This window comes from Dipodomys merriami, unplaced genomic scaffold (genome assembly GCF_024711535.1).
Source record: "Dipodomys merriami isolate MVZ:Mamm:240054 unplaced genomic scaffold, mDipMer1.0.p SCAF_20, whole genome shotgun sequence".
NCBI classification, from domain to species: Eukaryota; Metazoa; Chordata; class Mammalia; order Rodentia; family Heteromyidae; genus Dipodomys; species Dipodomys merriami.
Genome location: NW_027203382.1, coordinates 693,813 through 712,017, shown reverse-complemented (window position 1 = coordinate 712,017; position 18,205 = coordinate 693,813). Strand labels below are relative to the sequence as shown.

At 33.6% G+C, this 18,205-nt stretch overlaps 1 long non-coding RNA gene across 1 annotated transcript in view; it reads left to right on the top strand.

Annotated features, from left to right (window-relative positions):
- The window catches only part of LOC138832811 (uncharacterized), a 198,795-nt gene that overhangs the window by 115,074 nt on the left and 65,516 nt on the right, over nt 1-18,205 (top strand). The gene's annotated exons all lie outside the window — the stretch shown is intronic.

The following is an 18,205-nucleotide window of genomic DNA, read 5'->3' as shown; positions in this document are numbered from 1 at the left end:
TTGGAAACTTCCTAAAAATGCTGTTAAATAATATAATAGTAGGCTTATGCCTGGCTTTTTGAACTCTTACTTGGTAAAAATGCTGAAAAACTTATCTGTGGAGTTTGAGCTGCAAATCTAATATGAGGCAATTAACAAAATTTGAGCCATTTAGGAATAGATTAACATTCTCATAATTAAGGAGATATAAAGCAAATCACGTATCCATTGTTTATTGTTTCCTTTTCTTTGTTTTTCTCCTATAAATATACTGCAGTCAGTTAAGTAAGTAGTCCATGTAAATGACTAATGCAAACTGTGTCATGTGATTGTCTGATGTGCACCATTACCTGGAATCATTTATGGACAGAGTAATCACAAAATATCTTTCCTTCTTCATTGCTTCTGTCCTTGTGTAAAATGTGTTTCTTCTGTCTCCTTAATATGTCCAAAAAGCTAGGCCTCCTAGGAATGGTTTAATAGAAACATTTTTAATTTTCACATAAATATAACCTTGTGTCTGATCATAGAATGTGGACATCTTAGAATTATAGTGTCCAGGTATGTCCAGGATATATCACTGCATTATATGATGTGTTTATGCTACAAACGCTCTACAATAGAAAGAGACTTATCAATTAAAATAATGTTGAGTACAGAAATTGATAATATGAGATGACATGAAAGGGGATTGGAAGTTATGTATTGACATGTTATATTTCCAATGTAACTTGTCAGGTTTCCTTGTCTCTCCCATTTTTTTTCAGTCACCCTCATTTAAGAGTAGCTCCTTTCTTCCTAGAAAGTTCCCTTTCTCTGGGAGAATGGGCATTAATTCAAAAGTTTTGAAAACACTCTAATATATATCGGAGCTATGTTATGTGAGTAATGTAGCTTAACCTAAAAATATAATCAATAGATACAAAATAGCTTTTGTTCCTAAGTTTTTCCATAAAACACAAAGGATGATCTAAAGGGCACTCTAGAGAAAAAGTGTGCCTTAGTTTAATTATTTTAAAACCAGGCAACTAGAAAAAGGAAAGATAGCCATGCTCATTTCTATTTTACAACAACAGCTATATCATGCCAACTTAACCATTGAGACAGGGTCATAGAAACACAAAAACTTTCTCTTTGACTGTATTATATATTATTCAATGAAGAGAGTATTAACACCAGAATAAGGACCAGAATTTCCCCAGGTTTTACCTTTAACTATATAATAACAGTAATTATTATTATCTTTAAGGATCTTTACAAGGAGGTTTTAATATAAAATATCGGTTTGTGAGTACCATGCATCTTGGTTAATGTCATCTCTTTTATCATTCTCCCTGATCTCTCCCAACTCGATGCATCCCTTCAATTTACTAGTTCTGTTGTCACATATGTACATTGAATATTATGAGTGCATTTGCCCACCCCTTCTCTCTCCATTTGTCCACATCCTCTTGACCTCAACCCATCACCTGCCCCTATCAACACATATTTCAGCTTCTTGATGTTCATTTTGTTAAACTGTAAGTTATTGGTATTCTCCCATGCATAATCATCCTCATACTTTAATATTCAATTCAAATATTTCTTCTACAAACTACAAAATAGTTTTACCATACATATAGACTTAGTTCATGATTTACTTTTTTAAATTATATTGCCTATTTTTAATCCTCTGACTTTTAATTTTTTTAACCTCTAAATTCTTCCCTAAATATCCTCAAATACCTCATGCATTAAAGGCTGGGTTCCCTATGCAGCAATATTCAGGAGTGAGATCCTCAGGAATCCATTGGCTTATTTGAACGTTGACAAATCCATTGATAGTCTATTATGTGATTGACTTTTGAGATGCGATTTAAACACCAGAGGGACCCACTTTTAAAGGACCATATTTTAGGATCATAGGCTGAGTGCTTTATTATGTCCCTGAGCCTTTTTGTTCTATTTGTTAGCTGTCATGAGATGAGCAGCTATGTTCCAACTTTCCCTCTTCACCCTCATACTTGGCATTTTTTCAACCCAGAAACATTGGGGCCAAGTAACTTTAAATTGAAGGCTCTGAAACGTTAATGAGAAAGAAACCTTTTCTCATTGATGGCAATTTACTCAGGAATTCTGTCACAGGGGTGAGAGCAGACTAATCCAGCCAATGTAACAGCTCTCTCTGCCATTTTTGTTTTCCTTTTCTGAATCAAAACAAATTGTTTCTACACAAATAGACCATTACATATAGTCTCTCATGCTGTTGCATATGTTTTTATTTTCTTTGTCTGGTGTGTAGATTCTTATTATCTTCTCATCTGGGTTTATTTGTGATACACCACAAGTTTTCCACAATAAAGTTACCACTGATTTTATTTAGTGTAGCTTTCTGTGCCTCTGTAAAAAGAGAAGCTCTGTTCATTTATTATACTATGGCTATGATGTATCATATCATGTAGACAGATTCTCTGTTGATTGAACTATATTTTCTTTAACAAAAACAACCAAAACTTCCCAACTGTACTGCACTGTTGATGGGAGTGTAAACTTGTTCAACCACTCTGGAAAGTAGTACAGAGGTTCCTCAAAAGACTACACATAGAGCTCCCCTATGACCTAGCAATCCCACTTCTGGGCATTTATCCAAATGACAACAAACAAGGCCATACTAAAGCTACCAGCACAACTATGTTTATTACAGCATTATTCACCATAGCTAAGATATCGAACCAACCCAGATGTCCCTCAGTAGATAAATGGATCAAGAAAATGTGGTACACACACACACACACACACACACACACACACACACACAATGGAATTCTATGCCTCCATCAGAAAGAATGACATTGCCCCATTTGTTAGGAAATGGAAAGACTTGGAAAACATTATATAGTGAAGTCAGCCAGACCCAAAGAAACATAGGTCCTATGGTTTCCCTTATTTGAAATAATTAGTATATGTTTAGGATAATATTACCAGACAAACAGAAAAGGTCAAAAGCTATGTGAATATGACCATATAAGATGATGCTGTGAGGAATGAACCCCAAGATATGTTGCTGTTGTTTTTAATGTACTATGTGATTGTTTTTGTTTCTTTTGTATGTTCTTCCCCCATGGTATAACTCCTGTTGTAATTGTACTTGATTCTAGTGTCCTGCATCTTGTATATACATTTTTCTAATTTGGGGAGGGGAAGGGAAATAACAAAATGCTGAAACAAGGATACAGGATGATTCATTGTAACAATGAGATATAAAGACACTACATTGAACACAAACTTTACAACTTTGGGTCACCAGGAGGGGCAGGAGTTCAGCAGATGGGGAGGAAAGGGATAGTAGGAAGGGGTAATAATGCTGGATAAGAAATGTACTCATTACCATAACTACTCTGTACAGTTATTTACAAAAAAATAATAATAATTATAAAAAATCTTCCCAAAAGGTATATTTATGGGTAGGGAGAATACCTTGTCTACTCTTTCTTAATAGTATTTAGTAAAGTGACTAAGTGTGTATTCAGTATGTAGTTGTTGAAATGAACAAGTTAATGAACCCAGCTTTGTTACTTTAATGAGAAAAATGTATTTAACATTCTAAGCCATTGGTTCACGAGATTTTAGGGAAGAAATCCCTGTGTAACTTGGCCCTTTTTTTGTTCTTAGCCTGACTTTTTCAATTAAATATTAATAATTCAATTTACAATACACTAATTACAAGCCTGGTATATCACACATAATGTATGGTTCAAAAAACTACTTTGCCCTTAGTGCTCACAGTCTCAATTAGATTCCCCAAAATGCAGCTAATAAGTACAAGGACATACTAAATCAAAACAGTTTAATTCTCACAAAGCCCTGTTTTCTATTTTGGTAAATGGCAAAGTTCTATTTTCTTTTAGCCATTTTATTTTCTTTTTTGTCAGTCAAGGGACTTGAACTGCAGTTTGGGCTGCCCGTGAACTCTTCGGCTCAAGGTGAGCACCCTCTCTTGTTCTTTCTCTCTGTCTCTCTATCTCTCTGTCTCTATTTCTCTCTCTATATAGATAGATATACATATAGATATGTCTATATCTATATATAGATATAGATTTCTATATCTATATCTATGTATATATGGGAATTCTATATCTCTATATCTCTATATATGTATATATGGGAATTCTATGCTTCCATCAGAAAGTATGACACTGCCTCATTTGTAAGGAAATGGAAAGATTTGGAAAAATGTCATATTAAGTGAAGAAAGACAGACCTAAAGAAACATAGGTCCCATGGCTTTCCATATTTGCAATAATTAGTACATGTCTAGGGTAATCTCATCAGATGAACAGAATAGCTCAATAGCTATGTACATAAGACCATATAAGATTATGCTAGGTAAAATGAGTTCCAAGACATGGACACAGCGATTTTTCCTTGTTGTTGTTGTTTTTAATGATGTGATTTTTTAAATATGTTCTTTCCTCTGTGGTTTATCCTTTCACTATATTTGGATTTGGTGTCCTGGCATTGTATATACATTTATTTGAATTAGAGAAGGGAAGGGGAACAACAGAATGGTAAGAAAAGGGACAAGGAAGGAGGGGGACCAATGTAACAGCAATATAAACAAGACAATATGTTGGAAATGATCTGTACAACTTGGGAGTGGGGAGTGATGGAGAGGGAAATTAGAAGAAAAATTAGGGAAGGAGTAACAAGTTTGACAAGTAATGTACTTATTACCTAATTTATGCAACTTTAACACTTCTGTATATCATCTTGACAATTAAAAAAATTAGCCAGCAAAAAAAGAAAAGAAATAAAAAGAGTTTCATGGAGTTTCCTTCCCGGCCAGGCTTTGAACTGTGATCCTCAGATCTCAGCATTCTGAATAGCTAGGATTACAACCATGAGCCACCAGTGACTGGGTCTTTGAGCCACTAATTAGTATATAAGTCTATGTACTTCATAAATATTAGCTTTTTAGTTCACAAGTATGGACATGGATATTTTCAAAACATGTATGCACTGTTTTGTTTTTATGTCAGTATAAGAAAAAGCAGAAGTACTTATATGCAACATATGTGTGCACTCTTTTCTTCTTTGTTCCTTTCAGTGATAGTTCTAACATGGTTGCAAAAAATCTATATGCAACAAGACAAAGACATCTGTAATTGTTTTTAATAACATAACTATATGTTATTAAAAGACAAAAACAAAAGCTATTTTAAACCAAATGTAAAATTTGCTACTTTCATTTTTTATGCATTATGTTTCAGTAGTTGTGCAAAGGAGGGGCCATTTCACAAAGTAGTTTATAAATACAATACATTTTGAACAATGTGACCCCTTTCAACACTTTCACCCATTCCTCTGAACCCATGGGTTTCTTTACTTTTCTTAATTTCCTCTCTCCTTCCCCTTGCAAGCACCTGTTTCCTGATAATTGTTGAACTTTTGATTTAGCTTTCTAAGGAATCACACTATTTGAGTTCTTAATCTACTGTGTCGGTGAAAGCAATTGTGTACACTTTCATATCACGCAAAGTATTTCCTTACATGTTTATAAACCAATTCTATCTTCTACATATGAGAGAAAACACAGAACCTTTGTCTCTCTGGGCCTGACTTCACTTGCCTAATGTAATTTTTAAATGTATTTCTATTTTTTTTTTTTACAAATAGTACAATACCATTCTTTCTAATGGATGAGTAAAATTTCATTGTGCATATATAACACATTTTCTGAATCCATTCATCCAATGAGGAGCCTCTTTTGGTAGGAAAGTAAACTTGTTCAACCACTGTGGAAAGCAGTATGGAAGTTCCTAACTAAACATAGAACTACTCTATGATTCATCAACTCCACTCCTGGGAGTCTATCTGATAGATTAATGACACCAGCACAGCTATGTCATTGCAGCACTATTCACCATAGCAAAGGGATGGAATTATTCTAGATGCCTCTCAAGTTGCACGTTTCTTATATAAATACACACACACACACACACACACACACACACACACACACTTTGTTATTACTTTAAAATTATTTTTATCTTGTCTTTGATAACATAGAAAATACAACTGTTTATTGTCATCTTATAAAGGGTTTAGGAATTATATGACTGATAAGAGATACTGGTAGCTGGGCTCTAGTGGCACAAACTTGATATTCTAGCAATTCCAGAGAGGCTGAAATGGAGGTTTGAAGCCAGCACAGACAGAAAAACGGATGCAACTCTTATCTACAGTTAGCCAGCAAAATACTGAAAGAGAACATGTAACAGATGGTAGAGTGCTAGCCTTGAGAAACACAGTTCAGGGACAGCAGCCAAGCCCTAAATTCAAGCACCACAACCAGCACCCACACACAGAAATAATAATGGTAGGCAGCATAGTACACTATAAGTATGGAAACACAACATTCACATACTATTTTATAATTCCATTGTAACTTAAACTTCTAAATTGTTTCATGTCAGTCACCAATGGCTCATGCCTATAAACGGAAATACTCAGAAGATTGACATCTGCGGATGTAGTTCAAAGCTTGTCAAGGCAGGAAAATACTTGAGACTCAATTCCAATTAACCACTAGAAAAGTGTAAGTGATGCTATGGCTCAAAGCAAAAGAGCTCAGGGACAGCACCCAGGCTGTGAGTTCAAACCCCCTGACTCATGACAATTTTTTTTTTTTTGGTCGGTCGTGGGGCTTGAACTCTGGGCCTGAGCGCTGTCCTTCAGCTCTTCAGCTCAAGGAGAGCACTACCGCTGGAGCAACAATGCCATTTCCGGTTTTCTAGTGGATTTTATTGGAGATAAGAGTCTCACAGACTTCCTGCCTGGGCTGGCTTTGAACTGTGATCCTCAGATCTCAGCCTCCTGAATAGTTAGGATTACAGGCATGAGCCACCTGCGCCCTGCTAAAAATAATTGTTTTATATATATTTATTTTCATATTGTTCCCAGTAAGTTTTTTGTTATTTTTCATCTACTTATACTAGTTATACTGTTTTTTGTTATTCTAATCTACTGATAATATTTATTCTGTTCACATACATACACATACTTACATTTATACACTTCTCAGCCAATGACATTGCCAATAAAAATTAACCATCAGAAGTTCAATACTCAATTCAAACTATATCTGGTCTACTGATTTATGGTATTTTTGTTTTTGTTATTTTGTCATTTTTGGCAGCCTAGAGTTTGAACTCAGAGTCTTATTCTTGCTTAGCATACTTGCTGGTTGGCACTGAACCATTTGAGTCATACCTCCAGCTCTGCTTTTCATTGAATATTTTGAAAATGGAGCCTAGTGAATTTTTCTGCCTGGGTAAGCACTGAACCACCATCCTTTATATCTCCACTAGTATTGTGAGTGTGTGCCATTGGTGCTTGGCTGTACCTATTGTTCTTAATATATGCATTTCCTGTCTCTGATCCCATTTTGGTAGAATATCTCCTCATATTTTAATGTTATACCATCACTTAAACAGTTTTTGCAAGACTATGTACACTTACTGTGAATCCTCACCTTCATTATCCACTATTTTTAGGGTATTTTTCATGACCGTTTAGGACTTTTGTAGTTACTTTCTGTTTTATTCCATTTGCATATATTTTAAATAATTTGGTCCTGAATTAGTTATTAATTGCTCTGAACATGCTAAAAATTTCTACTCATACAGAACTACATACCCAAACAGTATTTTTCCAGCAGTTCCATCCTTAGGTATATGACAGTGATTAGAATAGCTTTGAGATATCCAAAGTCTTTAATAACTGCTCCAAAATAAAGATTCATTAGAGATAATGAAGATAACTCAGGATAAAGTGCATTATCTTGGGTATAGTATTTCCAAACACTCTCCTGTAGTTAATTTTTATAGAATTGGTGAATGAAGAATAACACTATTTCATTTTAAAATGTACATAGAATACAATCACTTTTTTTTTTATAAACTATTTCATTAATCTGGAGAAAATAGGATTTATAATCTTTTAAGTTTTTATATTTGTTTTAGATCTCCTGCTACATTTATACTTTTAAACTAGTTTTAATAAAATTTATCATAATGAAAATGTGATAGTGATGTGCTTGACAGTTACTTTTTCTGCCAGCTATAAAGTGTTATAATATTTTATTGAGATATTTTGGTTTACTTTTTGTTAAGCTTTGATTGAAGTCAACTGAGTTAGGAATTTTCGTTTATTAAAAATGATTAAAGATCCAATCTGAGGATATACCTTTTTTTGGGGGGGGTCAGTCGTGGTGCTTAACTTCTGGGCGCTGTCCCTTAGCTCTTCTGCTCAATGCTAGAGCTCCACCACTTGAGCTAAAGCGCCACTTCCGGTTTTCTGAGTGGTTTATTAGAGATAAGAGTCTCATGGCTTCCCTGCCTGGGCTGGCTTTGAAAAGTGATCCTCAGATCTCAGCCTCCTGAGTAGCTAGGATTACAGGTATGACCCACTGGCACCCAGTTACACCAAGTTTTAAATTTCATTAAAAGAAAAAAATAATATGCTAGAGCTACAAACATAGAATTAATCACTGTACTTAAACACAAATTCTAATAGCTTCAGAAAGTTTGAGTAAATTGAAGAACCAAAAGAACATTTGAGTAAATAAAGTATTACTATTTTTATTTTGTTTCGATTATGTCCTTCAAATTCAAGTTTGGGGAAAAACATAAAAATTCTTGTGTTGATGATGTTTGAATTAGGGATTTTGGATTAGATAGTAAAATGCTTTTAATGTGGTTTTATAAAAAGAAGAAGAGAGATCTTAGCTGATCTGCTATCTCATTCTGTAAGATGCCCTCCTCCATTTTCCAGTCAACTTCTCTTGGCCAAATGAGAGCTATTTCTCCTGATGATTTCTTGCTTCCTCTTCCTGCCATCTTCCCTGAACGTATCAGTACTTGGTAGAAGAACTTTGTCATAGAGTCATTCAAACTGTGGCAAAAGAGAGAATGTGATTAAACTAAAGTTGCCTATTCCTGAAATAGTGGTTTTTATTTCTCATCTCACTTTCTTGCCTCTCGTATTCCTCTTCCATTGAAAAATAACCCACCAGCACATTATTTAACCAAGAATTTTAATTTAGGCCCTGCTCCAGGAATAGTTACCCATGACAAAATTTTTGGCACAAGTATAAAGGATAGTACAGTGTAATCCAGTCAAGCCTATAAACAAGGTGTTCTGTGATGCAACATAAAACCCATTAATATCCAGAATATCTTCAGATTGTAGGAACTACTTGACTTACGAGGAAATATTCCTCTAAAATGTTTTTAATATCATCTGGATGAAAAAAGGGAATATACAGATTCCTAAGTACCATAGTGTATTTGTTTGTTTGTTTTCTCATCCAATAGTAATGGGAGAAAGGTGATCATACCCTTGATGTGCGTTTTCTCCAAATTCCTTGATTATTGGTTGTAGAATGTGTTAAAAAAAATGAGATACCTTCTGTTGAATAGTGTCATCAATGTTAATGATAAGACATTGTTACTCAAAGTACCTTTCAACAGGACAAGTAGAATATCAAAAGATGAGAACTATAGAATAAAATAAAGGGGCCAGGACAACAGCCAATGCAGGTAGGAGTGACAGCCTTGGGATTATTACACCTGCTGATGGAAGACGAAAATCTTTTTTTCCAGATTTATGCTTAATTCATAATGAAGCAGCCTTTGGAAAGCATCCAAAACTCTGTTATAACGTGAGTTGTCCATTCTGAATGGAGAAAAACAATGACAGGGACCAATATAAATGTTTAAGATCTTTCTAAAATGTTAATTATTTTAATATCTAAAAATTTTTAATAGTTCACATTTCTATATTCTTTAGAGAAATTAGGGTTTTTTTGATGGACATAGTTCTCTTATACTAGCTATTATTTCCTTCAAAGATAAAGCATCCAGCACAATTTGAAAATGCTATTTCCTACACTATGTTATCCTAAATTAATTTGTATAATATTACTTTTCTTTACCAACTAATTAAAGCATTTGTTAAACTTGTATAATTTTAAAGTAACAAGGAAACCTAATGAAGTTCTATTGAATTTTTTCCATTAAGTTAACATTATAGACTTTTAATGAATGCCTTAATTAGATACTATTATTAACAAGGTAGATGCACAAATGAAAATCAGTCTCAATGTGTGCATTATGCCTCATTGGCATTCACTGCAGGACACTGACCCAAAACCTTAATTAAAAATACGTCTGATTCTCCTGTGTGTTCTTTCCCTGTTTAACAACATTCATAAATTCAGAAATACACTATTAAAACAATATAGAATTACCATGAAAGTCTAAAGTTTCAATTTGCTTTCCACGTATACCAGCTTTTCTCTTTTATCCTCCAATGTCTCATTTGGGTTATTCCATTTGATATACAATAGATAATATTATACCCAACTTCAGTGCAATTCATCACTTCCTCTCATTTTGTGGCTTTTAACTTTAACTTTTCTTCATTTATTTATTTTGAATTTCCTTCTCAAGATTAGGTTAGTTTCTGCCCAACATTTCCAGTGAATATTCTTAATGTGGTTGCTCTGATTTTGGCATTGATATGGCAATCATGAAATGTACATTCTGTATGTTCTTATAGTCTCCTTGGTGCCCTCATACATTCCTTAAAACTCTTCTTTTTCCTCAATATTATTTCAATTAAATGTTTCATTTATCTTAGTGACTGTTCTTCTTTAAATTAAAAACATCTGTAATGACAATGACATTACTGAATTGACCCTTTCATTCATGATTGTACTTTGATCTCTTGTGTCTAAATCCTATACAAATTATTGGGGTATTTTGTAAACACCTGTGGAAAAATATCAAATACAAAATGGATTCACTCATTCAACAATACTTACTAATGTCCTAAGTTGGAGATCTTTTCATAAGTGGGGAAATAGTAGCAAAGTAAACTTATCCTTTGCAACTTGCAGTATAAGCTTCAGAACATAACATTAATTAGCATACTACTGGCTCTTCTATTTGGCTTGAAGGTCTTTATCAACTTGCTTTTGTTTAACAGCTCTTAGAATAATCTGTATCTATCTGATTATTTCCCTCTAACTGCTCCCTATTTGCTTTTCCTTGCAAGTTGTAATATTCATAGCCCAAATAGTGTCAAGTGAGTATCAATGTTGCTTTGTTCATCCGTTGCTTTGCAGTTTCTGAGATAATGAGGGATGGGGTAACAATGATTTAAAATAAATGTACTCATTGCCTTACTTATGAAACTGTAACCCAACTGCTCATCATCTTTTCAACAATATATATATCTATATATATCTATATATATCTATCTTTATTTATTGTGAAAATACTGTACAGAGGGGTTACAATTACATGGGCAAGATAATGAGTACATTTCTTATCAAGCATTGTAGCCTCCTCCTTTGTTTCCCCTTCTCATCGCTTCCCATCCTACCCCCGTCCCCCACCTAATTCTCCTCCCCCCTCCCCCCTTTTGTAAAGTTTGACTTGTACATTTCATTGTTGCAATGGGTCCAACTGTATCCCTATTTAAACGATTTGTTTTTTTCCCTTCCCCTCTACAAATTATACCGCCATCAAATACAGTGAAAGCAGGGGTTATACCTTGGGGGAGGATATATATATATATATACACACATATGTATACATATATATGTATATATATATATATATAACAAATAAAACAAAAAATATTCCATATCCACTCAGAATAAATGGAAAACATAAGTTCTTTATTCCTACCATTATGCTCCTCTTCCTTTATCTCTACCCACAATGAGATCTAAGAGATTTTAAAAAAGAGAGATTTAGAAAGTTCCAAATAATCTCTTTTATATTTTTGTCACTTTTTTAATTTTAATTTTAATTTTTTGTGAACATACTGTACAGAGGGGTTACAATTACATGAGAAGATAATGAGTACATTTCTTATCAAGCATTGCAGCCTCCTCCTTTGTTTACCCTTCACATCCCTTCCCAGCCTCCCCCCCACCCAATCCCCCCCCCCCAACCAAAGTTGTAAAGTTCGTTTTCGACATGACAACTTGTACTTCTCATAGTTGGGTCCACCTGTATCCTTAAAGACTTGTTTTTCCCCATATCCTCCACAAATTATACCGTATTTTTGTCATTCTTGACTTTGAATCTGCTGTCAATCACTGAAAGCATTTTTTTTTTGTTCTTCATTTTCACTATTGCTGATGAATTCATGCTCACCTCTTTTATTCCATAAGTATGAGAGTTCATTGTCATGCTTTTCCTTACAAGTGCCACATTCGCAATCATAGATGCCACTGAAGGAGTCAGGGGATCATATGAAACTCATATAATCTAGTAACTTAACTGCATAAATTATAAAATCTTATTTTCCCGTGACTTTTAATCTCATGACAAATTATTTACCTAGACATATAGCTTCCTCACAACTTTAGATAATGGACACATGGCTAGTATTACATCAGATTAACAAAGTCAAGCAGCTCTAACAGTACAATACTGCTTCAGTTTCAAAAGTGAGGGTCATATCTCATTTACATTTTTTACCAGGGCATTTTCTTTTTAATTTATCCTTCTTATTCTTACATCTCAGGATTTAAACTCAGGTTTAAATTTCATTTAAAATACCTTCCATAAAATATCAACTGAACTTTTCACACCCTTCTGAGTCCTGCACCACTGTGACATATGCACACCAAGATTAGTGCTGGTAAAAATAATAATGGAAAAACCCGTCACTTGTCCTAATAAAAGCCCTTATACTATGGTAGTCAACTATGATATTTTAGATCTTTCATTTCCTCAAAGACTATAATTTTCTATAGATGCCCATTTCCCAATCTTGGGAACCTATAGTCACATTCCTTTCCATGAAAAAAAGAAAAGGGAAATAAACTTACAGATGGATTTAAAGTACCTAATCAACTGGATTTAACATAGGAATATTATTGTCGTTTATCAGGATTAACCCAATGTAACAGCATGAGTTTTGAAGACAGAAGAGAGAAAGAGAGAGGGGGTTGGAATGACAGGATATGAAAAGTGCTTCTGTTTCCTGACTGAAAAAAGGAAGGAAGGGGACCAATATTCAAAGAACGTGGTGATCATTAAATGATGCTAGAGATGCCTAGAAATACAGATGTAGGAGGGGCTAAAACTCCAGGAAAACCACATCGTTCAAAAAAAAATAAAGAAATTGTTATAGAAATAACACAGTAAATCCCACAGAGAAATACATCCCTTAATTTTGTGTATTTATTTTCATAAGTCTCAGGCTTACAACAAAGAAGTGCATACCTTTTACAAACATTGAGAGAAAGCATTTTAAAAGCCAGTAGGGAGGGAAATGTCTACTATACTACTTACTATGTCCCAGATTAATTTTATATAAATCCTATTTGCCGAGTCTCAGATTAACTTCTGGCTGGTACAAGGAGAATCCAAACAAAAGAGAAAAATATGAAAAAATGAATTGATTTTGAAACTGCCACTTACAGAAGGCAAGATGAGACCTGCACTCTGACCTATGACTTCACATTGGTTAATAATGCCTATTATATTGTACTTGCCACAAATCAAGTTATTGAAACAATAAAAAATATTTTTTAAAATTCTGCCAACTAGAAGGTCCTGATGAAGGTGTGGCTTCATTTGCTGGCTTGCACATACATCATATGTGTGTATATGTGTATGTATATATACACACTCTCAATATGTCTGCACGTGGTCTATCTTCTACACAGCTGTGCAAGTGTGTGTATTTTGCGTGTGTGTATGTGTGTTTGTGTGTATTTAGAAAGAGAGATTGAATGTCCTTTCTTCTCTTCCTCTTGTTTATAAAGATACCACTCTATTAAAGTTGGAGTTTGTAGTTATGTGCTAATTTAACCTTCATTATGTGACTTCTGAAAGTCTCTGTCTCCAAATACAGTCACATTGGCCATTAGGAAAAATGTGGTTCATTTTTTTCTAAAATTGAAAAGTAACAGTTGATGTAGGAATGTAAAAAAAACAAACAAAATTTTCAATATTTCAGGAAAGATGCTAAAATTTCTAGCATAGAAAATTCTGAGAAGAGCTATACAACACACAATAGAAAAGGAAACCCAAATTACCAAAACACCGGGTCATACCATATTTCTTTTTAACCTGAAAGTGTTACTCTGTGTCACAATCCTAATCACTGTTACAGTGAGTGAAGAATTTCAGATAGAAACACTAGAAAGTAAAATCTATAAATTTTATTGAGTGAATAGGTTATTTTGATACTTTGTTGTTGTTACTGTGCTTTTTACAGTTTGGCTTCACATTTGTTTGTCTAGCTCTCTACTTCTTTAGCAACATCTCCAAGCTGACATTTTAGTAGTCATTCTGGAAATACCATTGTGTACCTAGCTATACACCATAATTCTCTAGGACTCAGCCTCCTCAAAAACTAAGATTACAGACTCAAGCTTCCAGTGCTCAGCAAGGTTAAGAAAGTCTTATTTGCAATAACTAGTACATGTGTAGGACAAGCAGAAAAAGCCAAAAGCTATGTACATATGACCACATAAGATGATGTTAAGTGAAATGAACCCCAACCCAAGATAAAGACACAAATATCTTTTTTCTTTCTTACTATTGTTTCTAACATATTTATAATGTATAATGTTATTATTTTTGTTTCTTTGTATGTTCCTCCCCACACAGTATAACCCCTATTTTCATTGTATTTGGTGTTGGTGCCCTGCATCTTGTATATACACTTCCCTAATTCGGGGAAGGGAAGGGAAGAAAATTGCTTAAATAAGGATTTAGGTTGACCCATTGTAACAATGAAATGTACAAAACACTACGATGAAAATGAACTTTATAATTTCAATGGCAAAGTTGTGGGGGGGGTAGTTGTGGGGTTGGAACGGCAGGGATGGTAGGGGGAAACAAAGGAGGAGATAACAATGCTTGATAAGAAATGTACTCCTTACCTTGCTCATGTAACTGTAACCCCTCTGTACAGCATTTTTACAACAAAAAATACAAATATATGAATAAGTTTCGTAATCAGAATTATAAAATTGTCTATGTGTTTCTTAATATATGCAGTCATCCCACAAAGTGTTACAGAAGCTGGGCACTGGTGGCTCACACCCACAATCCTAACTATTCATGAGACTGATAATCTGAGGACACGGTTCAAAGCCAGCCAGGACAAGAAGTGTGTGAGTCTTATCTCCAATTAATCACAGAAAAAGCCAAAAGTGGCAGTATAACTCAGCAAAAGGAGCTTTGGGACAGTGCCCAAGTCCTCAGTTCTAGCTGCAGGATCTCCAGATAAATAAACAAATAAACATATAGATAGATAGATAGATAGATAGATAGATAGATAGATAGATAGATAGATAGATAGATAGATAGATGTGTTTCTTCTCTGTCAGAAAGCTTTTGCTTAATGACTCTGTAAAATAATGACTTTGATGTCTACTGTATTTACTTGCTTATCTTCATTAAATTATTTTGATGTAATTGAATAGTAAATATATATTTACTTTTTTCTTTAGTTATATCTTCATGAGCAATGCAAATGTGTCTGTCTTGACATTTATATATCCATCTCATATCTAGAAGAATACATATAGGCATACATGGAACTAAATTTTGAATAAGTACTCGAACTACAATTTGGGGGTGCACAATATTGCATCTCACACTTGATAGGCAAGTGCTCTCCTACTTGAGCCATATACTCATATGTTTTTGCTTCAGATATTTTTCAGATTTTTTTTGCTAGGGAAAACCTCAAACTATATGATTCCATTGTCTATGCATCTCTCATAGCTGAGATTACATTTCATCATACTTGGTTTTTTGGTTGGGATAGTTTCACTAGTGCCTTTCTCTGGCTAGCTTCAATTGTAATGTACTGGAACTGAATGAATATTTTCTGAGTATATGGCATTATACATGTGTACCACCATATCTGGCTTAGAATTATAAGGGATGAATCATTTATTCTGATCTTATACCTGTGATTATTTACCATTAAGAATCCTGCTTTATCATAACAAGAATACTAAAATCAAAGTAAGAAAGTAGTATTTTATGATATTTTAAATCAAGAGAAGCCCCTGAGAATCTAAAAATTTTACTTTTTTTTAGAAATTTTGCATTGGGATCCTAAAATATTTACATGCAAAAGAATCAGATTGGATTATTGTCTTACCTCACATAAAAATGAGTAAATTAGAAGGAAGTTAATAATTCAACAATATTTCATGGGATACATCTCTAGCACAATAGCACAAAAGCACAATCACAGTACAGTAATGACATATGTTCAAGAACATCTGCTCTCTTCAATGGAACATCATCAAGAAATTGCTTCTTTCTCTAGTGGTTGCAATATGTCCACATGCCAACTGAACTCTGATTTAATTATCATAAATATTGTGACATTATAATTACAATTCACTACTATTAACTAGCAAAATGCAAGGATAAACCAAATAGAAAATGTGGTCAATAAATGAAAGCACCAAATAACACATAAAATATTTCCATTTAAAGTATGTTCATCTTTACTTTTGACTATGAAAGTACTTATTGATAGTAATTACTGATTTTTCCCTAATAAGTATGTAAAACATGCAGATATCGTTAAGTAATGCATAACCTAATATGTTCATACAATGTCTCTGAGAAAAAAAACATCAGCTAAGTAAATGTTTAAGGTTTTATTTCAAGCTCCACATAATTGTATGTGCTTTTCTAGGCTTACAGGGTATGACAGAGAATGAGCTTTATTTATGATTCATACATCACAAGAAAAACAAAATCTCAAGCAAAAACTATGAACAGGTATACATAATTTGTTTTAAGATTTGCAACAATAATTTCATTATTACATTGTAATAATTCCCATTAGTGAATTGGGTGGGATAATAAATTAACTTTTTTACATGACAAGTTTGTAAGTGAAAGCAATCTAATTAGATCAACTTTAATTATCTCTGGAGGGAAGGTACCATTATTGATTGTTTTGTAAAAAAGATTGTAAGATAATTCATTAAAGTTGTTCTCTTATTTGTTAACTTTAACTGAAAAAGGCTTTGTTCTGTTAAAAACTCATTCTACTTCTACAAATTTATTAACAAATATTTCTTTCTTTCCAATGAAGTCCTTATGATAGATTTTCTCTTGCTAAAAGAGGATTTGTATATTACTGTCTCTTACTTAGACCTCAAAGTAAAATGTAAATATGGATATGCCACATAAATTTCAAATCTTCAAATTATTTGTAGTTTTCAACATACTGAAGAGCATAAAAACCCACAAGTAGGCTTGACACGGGTAATGAAACCTGGCCATAGTTTCTTACTCTTAATAAGCAATCTAAATAGATGAAATCCAATATGGAATACTGTTTATTTCATTTTTATAAAAAGCCTTATTTTGTGTTAGACATTTTGCTCTTCATGTACATCATTCTCTTCATTTTTCCAGTTTTAATAGAAAGAGCAAGTATAAAAGAGAAACTATGATGAGAATAATAACTTTAAAGCTCAAGGGTAACAACATATAACCAACAAAGATCATCTGAGAATTATCAAAGTTTATTCAGCTAATGCTCTGCAGCTCCTAATATTTTATTCACCCCTTCAGGAAAAAAATCAATAATATTGCTTATCCAATACATGTAAATTTGAAAAGTAAGTTAACACATCAGCTAGCATGTTTAGTACATGAGTTTTTGTTTTTGTTTTTGTCAGTCATGGGGCTTGAACTCAGGGCTTGGGCACTGTCCCTGAGCTTTTCAGTCAAGGCTAATGTTCTACTACTTTAAGCCACAGCTCTACTTCCAGTTTGCTTGATGGTTAAAGATAAGAGTCTCTTGGACTTTTCCTGCCTGGGGTGACTTTGAAAGGAATCCTTAGGTCTGAGACTCCTGAGTAGCTAGGATTACAGGCTTGAGCCACTTGCTTCCTGCTGAAGACAATGAATTTAATTACCTCTTTTACTTTAGAAGTTTAACACTTCAATGATGACACTAAAATAATCTATGCAATATATAAATCTTGTTTACAAGTCATATTTCAATAGAAACAAGATACTGAGAAAACCCGTTTCTTTGCAAAGATGTCATGTAAAGAAAATATAATTTTACCATATGTCAGGAAACAAGCAATATGAAAGCACACAAAGGAACTTCAATGCAATATTTCTTGTATTTTACTCTTTTCCTAAGCTAATAAATT